The sequence below is a fragment of the Marmota flaviventris genome, chromosome 12 (assembly GCF_047511675.1).
Source record: "Marmota flaviventris isolate mMarFla1 chromosome 12, mMarFla1.hap1, whole genome shotgun sequence".
NCBI lineage: Eukaryota > Metazoa > Chordata > Mammalia > Rodentia > Sciuridae > Marmota > Marmota flaviventris.
Window position 1 is genome coordinate 87,484,466 of NC_092509.1, and position 8,558 is coordinate 87,493,023.

The 8,558-nt window shown below is 32.1% G+C and overlaps 1 long non-coding RNA gene across 1 annotated transcript in view; it reads left to right on the plus strand.

The window, feature by feature from the left end:
• Window positions 1-8,558, plus strand: part of LOC139707842 (uncharacterized) — a 262,953-nt gene that overhangs the window by 227,657 nt on the left and 26,738 nt on the right. The window lies entirely within an intron of this gene.

An 8,558-nucleotide genomic window follows, 5' to 3' on the forward strand; every position in this document is an offset into this window, starting at 1 on the left:
AAACTGGAAATAATTTTCATATTCAAATTATTTCTTTAAATTCTCATTCACTTTAAGTAATTCTTAATTGAAGAATTTTTCATATGGGTATCAAGTCAAAAACAGGTGATAAAGCTGAAACCAAAAGAACAGATTCACCCTTGAGAGAAAAAAATATTTTTATGACTCCTCACTTTGTTACTGACCATATTGAACAAGATGACTTGCAGACTAATATGGAGAATAATACTTATAAGCATAGAAGTATTAGGACAGATGTTTTGTTGATTAATTTTTAATCTCAGTTTTCATGACTATTGCATAATTCCTATCTTTATAGGAAATTTCCATTATCAACGCCATTGGAACAATACACCTGTTTGTTGTTAGACACAAATATAGAAACCCTAAAATCTTTACATTTCCTTCTAGGTGCTAGAGACTCCTCCATCAAAATAGTGGATTTTTAAATATAAAAATGGATATCAATTTTATTGCATTGCTTATTCCCTAATCAATGTGTGAATGGGTTCATTTGTGAGCCTTAATCCAGGTTAGAAAGCACAATTAAAGAAGACATTCTTTGAATCTGTGAAGGACCAGAGAAATTTAACCAAGTGAAGTTTTAAGATGATAACATTTCAGGCAGAAGGAACAATGAATATATATATATATATATATATGTATATATATATATATGTATACATGTATATATGTATATGTATATATGTATATATGTATATATGTATATATATGTATATATATGTATATATGTATATATATATATACAGATATTTGAAATGTTTTAGTCAGTTATAAGTAATATTCTAATATTACGGGGAATGTAGTATGATATTGAGATGGGGGAATGGAGGATAGGCTAGAGGTGAGACTGAAGTAAGGAACTGTATTATGAAGGATGATATATGACACAGGAAGAAGTTTGGAAATTAGAAGCACAAGAGAGGGCTCAAAATTTCGGTTCAGAAAATTCTGGCAAAATATGAGTGAATCGCAATTTAGCACTATGAGTCTCAGAGAGGGAACCAGTTAGGAAAGACTTTGGAAAGGCAGATGAAGTGATAAGGCCCTGGATTGTAGTGGTGTAGTGTTGACAGGAATACATTGAACATTCACCTGTACCTAACAATTAATTAGATGTAAAATGGGAAAAGAAATGTTAAAATGATTTCCTGATTTTTTTACTTAGACATATGGGTAATAAGAGGAATACTAGAGAATTAACAAAGGTGTTATGGCCTGGAATATAAGATGGTCAAATCATTTTTAAGTATGAAAATTCGAGATGTTCATGTAATAGCCAGGTGATATCCATCTTGATGGGGCAAACTTTTAGTCACATCCCTTGAATGTTTCCAGGAGGGTCCCTAACAATGTTGTCCCATGTTGATATACTTTTGTAAAACTTTCAGAAGTCATGTATGTTAAACACAGTTGTATAAGACCACTGCCCCATTCTGCTCTCATTTTCCTCCACCACCCTGCACCTCTTGATAGTAGCTGGTTGTGCTTTGAGGATCCAGCTGAGAGGTGAAGATAATACACTATTTCAGGAGTAGAAAGACATTATTTGGGGAGTTAACAACCACTTCCCTATATAATTAAGTTTCCAGCCATCCTGGTTCAGAAACAGCCTTTAGGAACACTTATACTACCTGCCATGCTAACTCATCTGACATTGTGATACACAGTGCCACATATTCCAAGACACCTGGAATAGGAAGGATGTGGGTAATGGAGAAGAAACCAAGTTTGAAAGGTATGGCAATGCAAATGGTGCTGTAGAATGCTCTTCCAATCATGCAGATGGTGTTGTAAGTGGAGAACTTAGCTTTTACTAATGTTTTGTCAAAACAGAATTTCTTTTTGTTTATGAACTTAGCTGATAATGAGCTATAGAACTCTAAATTACTATTTTTATTTTTTGAAGTTATTTGTGGAAATGAACTTTATCTTTTATCTAAATTCTGGCAAATACCTGTAATAGTATCACACATACCAAGTTCATCTGGGTGAAAAAGTCTCATGTTATTTGTATTTTAAATATCCACACTAAAAATCATATTTGATCAATCATGTCCAGTGCATGACTGATTCATAATGTTAAATTCTTTATAATATTACAAATTAATCAAGGGAAATAAAGTAAACAATAGCGGTGTGGCAGATGTTTAATTAATGAAAATGGTGTATTACCTTTTGGCTTCTGTGATGCTGTGGTCTTTATCAACCTTTTAATATTTGTGATTATTCATCCTCATTTGATGTATGAATTCACTTTTTTTTTCTTTTTTTTCCAGTACTGGGGATTGAACCCAGGGCTTCATACATGTTAGGCAAGTACTCTACCACAGAGCTACACCCCTTGCCAGATGTGTTTACCTTTTAAAACTCAATTTTGCGTTCAGAATTTTACATTACTTTTTCCTAAAGGGGCCTCCATATTGTATAAACCTCACAACACACAGGGCCTAAATCATTCCATGAGAAAAAATATACATACTGGGAGATTGAGGGGTGTGGATGCCTTCAGGAGACTGTGGGGAGCCACATCAGAAGGAGAAGAGAAATGGAAACCTAAAACTGAGAAACTAAGGAGCAGATAGATGGAGAAGGAAGAGGGAATCCCTGAAGCAAAGGGAAAGGGAGCTTCTAGGGAAGGAAGTCACTAGTGGAAGACGGCCTCACAGGGACCTTGTTATTAAATTTTAGGAAGGAAGTGATTTGTCCTGTTAAAAGCCCCAGAATGGTCACAATGAGTTGACTAAGAATTGGTCCCTGAATTTAATCCCCCAAAGGCATAGCAATTTCAGTGAAAAAGATGGGAGCCATTGACAAAAGTCCCACTTGTACTAAGTTCATAATGAATTTAAGATGAACAAGTCAATACTGACCACGCAGAAAATTGGTCTGATACTTGATTGTGAAGAGTTTAAATTAGGACAGTTTGAGCACTAAGCATGAGAGAGAGGGAGAGGGAGAGGGACAGGGGGAGAGAGAGAGAGAGAGAGGAAGAGGGAAAGAGAGAGAGGGGAGAGGGGAAGGGGGAGGGAGGGGGAGAGAGGGGGAGAGGGGGAGGGGGAGAGAGGGGGAGAGGGGAAGGGGGAGGGAGGGGGGAGAGAGAGAAAACGAACACCTTTTTGTTCAAAAGTGGGACATTTGAGCATTTTTAACTGCTAATAGATTGAAAGAGGAGGTTATGTTCACGTAAGGTGGAATTTGCACTTCTTTTACATCCCTCAAAACCACAGGACATGGGTAGCAGTTACAACTCTACTTGTTAAATGGAATGCCTTTCACCATTCTGCCTTTTAACAAGAGATCCCTCTTAGTTTTTGCATTATTCTCCTGTTCTTCCAGGGCTGAAATCATTTGGTCCTGCCAACTACAAGACCATTATTCTTTGCATTGCTTCTTTCCTAGTCAGACCTCTTGACTGGGCTCTGGGCTGGGTGTCCTGGGCTTGCAGATGTTTCCTTCCCACCTCTTGCTCTCTTCTCTGCTAGATGACCACTACTTTTTTTCTCCCATTGAGTCATTCTTTCTCTTTTCTGTCTCAGTGGATGCTACTTTAAGTTGTTCATGTTCCACTAGTTATATGTTAATATAAAGTGATAAGAATATCAATATTTATATGTACGTGTCTTGAAATGATCATTATGCTGTCGCTATTTAGGTTACATATGTTATAGGGAGATGAAACTACTTTTCCTTTGAGAAAATACTTTGAACTATAAGCTGCAGTACAAATGTTGCTATCTTTTCAGTCCATGGTTTACTTACAGACTTTACAAGATTTTTTGTGCTTTTCCACATTGCTTACATCTGAAGTGCTAATTTAATGAGGATTCTTAAAAAGACAGTGGTTATTAAACATTTGTAAATATACAGTTATAGCCTTTAACTCCTAGTGAATTGAAATAAGTCGTTGATATTTATAAAACTGAAACTAAACTACAGAATTCATTAAATAGATATATACATGTGTTCATATATACAGGCAACCTTAGGTTTCTCAATAAAGTTCTAAAGGTATTTAAAGCTACTATGCAATGATATTTATTTTCCACTGGCTTCTACTCCATAATATAAAATATTCCTTTGGGACAAAGGGTTTTCTCTTGCTTAAAACACAGTCAGGGTTCAAACTTTAACCTTTAAGTGTTAGGGTCTATTTATTCTTTCTTAAAAGACTACTAGCAAGAAGAAAAATGTACAAAGGAATATAGAGAACTCTAGGACAAGAAACAAGACTTTAAAAGTACATTTTTAGTAGATTGATCATGAATTCAACATTTAAATCTCTCCTAATGTGCTCTTGGTTTTTAACAATGGATTATGGCATGTTCCCATAAAAGATTCATATTCAAAAATTAAACCCTGTTTTGAATGATTAATTTTAAAATCATATTTTTTCTGCTGAATGATAGACATTTTCTGTTTTTGTTTCCATTTAAGAAGAAAAAACAGTCTTGTGATTTTTGAATTCATGGTATGTCTTTGAAGTAAACCTGACATATTTGGAAAGTGGAATAAAAACAAAAACTCTAAGTCATCATGCACAAAAATATTTACTTTTGAAAGACCTAAACTGACACTATAAAAAATTAAACAGTGTAATTCAAATCTATAAGAAATACACGAGGAATACCCAGTATATCTAAATTAGTGAAATATGTAACTTTTTCTTATTATCGGCTTTTAAAAACAGCCATTTATTTATTGTATTTTATTTCTAAGTCACCATCATTCACAACATTAATGATCCAAATATTACAAAGTGTTTTCCTAAATGCACAGAAGAAAAAAAAAAAGCACTAGAAGGATGAACCCACACTCTTTGTAAGGAGTTAATTGCTTCAAAATTCTTATTTGGGAAAATAGAAATGTTTTATGTAAAATATCTAGGAAGTTAATTAAACAATCACCACCCAAGGAAAAAATATGAATCGAACAAGACAATTTTAATTTCTTAGAAATATTCATAGCTGACTTTAATCTAGATATAAATGTAAAGCATAAATATTTAATGGCTAAACAATAACCTGATTAAATTTCACTGGGTATTTTTTTTTTCATTACTGTTGAATTTTAAGCAAACTGAGGAGAAAACATAGAATGTGGTTTCTTAAGAAAATAAGTTCTTTGAAAATGTTATTTCCCACCTTCTATTATACTTTGAAACACCTCAGTATTTGTTCATTTATTATTACAACTAATTATATCTTATATTTTAATATACTGTATAAATAGTAATTGTATATAAAATACAAAAAAAATTTCTGAAGTGACATAGTAAAGTAAATATATCAATACTTGTTTCTGATGGTTTCCCATTAAAAGCAGTGGCAAATATAACAAAACATAAAAGGATCATAGTCTACATGAATATTCATATAATAATTGATTACTGCTGTGACAACATCCCATATTTTTTATGTAGTTGTAAAAGGAGTTCACTTTAAATTACTGACATAACTATGAAATAAGTTACATGACTTTGTGGTTGGGAAGTAAATAAGGCCAATATTAGATATAACTGGGGTGAACTTGTTATTTAGGGACTGTGCTGGTAAGGATAGAGATAAAATCTTTGTAAAAAAAGTAATAATAAAGGTGAGAAGACTAATGATACTGAGACCAAACTGTAAGTTTTTGCTTTGAAAAGATATTTCTTTTTAAAATTTCCTTTGCACTTTAAGAATGAATCTCTTCAGTTTTACAATAATAATTCAAATTGATTTATGTTTATGTTATCACTATATGATTGGGAATACTGGCTAATCAGTTTTCATATAGACAAAAGGAAAGAATATTAAATCTAAATTTGAAGTCCTGGATAATGCACTTGAAATGTTCTTTAAATTCCAGAAAAGAAACATAGACTAGTTCTACTAAAATTTATGGCCCAGAATGTTACTGTGCTTTAAAGGCCAAAATGCTACAAGGCTTTATTAAAAGGATGCTAAAAAGGAAAAAAAAAAACACATTTATTAAACAAATGTTTAATTATTTATTAAATAAACATGTATCCTCATCAAGAATACTATGAATACATAAAGTTGCTACACCATAGAGATTCAGTAATATTGTAGAGAATAGTAACTAAAACAATGGAAGGTAGTGGAATGAACTGTACATATAGGATAAAAATAAAAACAGAAGCAAGATTGGGAAGATAAAGTAAGTTGGAGACTAGGTCACATCTGTAATGCCCTAAAGGTTTTAGATTTTTATAATGAATATTGGAAAAAAGAAAAAAAACAAAAAACTCTTGATTTTTGTTTTGAGACTGAAATAGATCATTTAAGACAAATATAAAAAGCTATATTTGTATAAACATAAAAGTCATTATTGATGAAATGATTAATATTTGATATACTCATTCAAAAGGATTTCAGAGAAATTTATGGATTGTAGCTCCACATGAATTATTAAAGAAGATAAGATTCTTTTAGAAATATTCCTTCTAACTTTAGATCTGAGCTAGTGGTAAGAGAATGTAAGTAGCATTAAAACATTCTGTGAGAACTGTCAGAAAATAAAAAAAAAACACAGCTGGAGGAAAAAAAACAATAATTTGAAGGTTATTTCTACTTAAATACATTGCAATTTTATTGATGTTCTACTGCATAGTTTAGCTTTTTAATGTAAGTGGTTCCTTTCTTAAAGTCAATGGAAGCATTTTAGAAAATGAGATTATAGAATCATTGAATATTAAAATACATTTTCAGGAATGTTAATATTATTATTCATCTTTTGAAAGTTAATCTTGAATGTTAAATTTCATTCATAAAATCACTGATTGATAGTAACTGATGGAATAAAAGCATGTAGAGGGAGACATGAACAGAATCACATGTGGTATTTTTCTGAAAAATCTTCACTACCAAAAACCTTTAATTGCTTTCTTTTCTAATTTATTAAATTGGGAGATCTAGAATCATCGCTCAGGATGAGGAGTGAGTTGAGGAGATAAGAGAAAGGTATTGATATTGAAGGGCTTTGGTTGGATTTCTATTAGAGGTCATTTAACATTCAATTTTCCACAAACCATTTGACAACTGCTCTATTTTAGGTATTATCAAACACCTACTGCTTCTAGTGGTGAAGGTGATATTTGTGACTTCCTTCAGCATCATTAGGGAAAACGTGAGTGTCAATCATTAACCAAGAAATCTCACTCTATGATAATAAGACAGAAGTTACCAGCTATTTATATAGAGACACTTCTAATAATAAATGAAAGGATCATTACCCAGTATTTGAGGATGAGTAGGAAAATGGATCCCAGATTTCAGCAGAGTTCTGAATAGGAAAGGGGACCACATAGCTTCTGTCACTACAAGGAGCTTCAGTGGCAAGGTGGGGAAGTCACAGCTTTTCCCATCTCTGCCACTTACCATGCATGATCTGAAGAAATAACTGAGCGTTCAGTGTTTTTTTTTTTTTTTTTCCTGTCCAAAAGTGGAAATGTGACTTTAATTTCTAGGCTCCTGTCTATTTTCAAAACTCTATTTCATTTTTTGGAATAATTAAAACTTACCCATTTTAAACAGAGACTAAATTTGGGTTGGAACCTCCAGAATAAATGCTGAGAAATGCATCGCTATTTTTCCCTAAGTGCACAAAAATGCACACTAAATATTTCACAACCAGTTTGAGTTATGCTGTACTTTAAAGAACTTGCAAATGTACGGGGAATGTTCTATTTGCATGTGTTTAAATGTTTATTTTCCATGATGAAGGGGAGGCAAAATTTTGTCTATCAAATGAATGGTTTGTGGAAACATGAAATAAGACATTCTATTTTTTCCTCAGCTTTTAAATGTTCAATCTCAAAATAGAAATAGCAATAAAGATAAATAAATTTGTGCAAATAAAATGGAAACATGCAAGATCTGTTGATTTTTTTATAGCTTCTCATATCAACAGGAAGTTATCCATACTCATATGGGACATTTATATAAATGAACAATTTTAGGAAAACCTTAAAATAAAAATTTAAAAATTTTAGTTTTGTGAACAAGTCCCAGTGCCGAATGAGTGAATAGGTACTTAGCTTCACAATTGAATAAATAATGTTGCAGTTTTAAAATTTTTTGATTTTTAAATTAAAAACGTCATTTTTTAAAATTTAAGAATGGGCTACATTGTTCACCATACAAGGATTTGTCCATGTTCTTTATTGTACTTTTTTCTTTTATAGTCCTATTAAAAAGAAAAAGTGAATATTCACTCTCAAACCTCTTTGCATACAAAAGCCTATATAATGCCATTAAATTGATCCAAGGAATGTATTTTGAAAAGCTTTGGCTCCTAGTGCTATTGGACATACCTGTAATTCTGCATACATTCTTATAATTCTTTTTAAGTACTTTGAGAGCCATAGATGTTTAGATGACTATTACATTATAAGAAATAGGTAAGAATAGTTGAAAGAAAACAAATTCACAAAATGGAAGGTTGTGTTTTGGTCCAAAATTTCACTTTTTATAGAAGTGAGTTTTTTGAATAATGCAAATGGCATTTAAAACCATGGATATGGTGCTTAACAG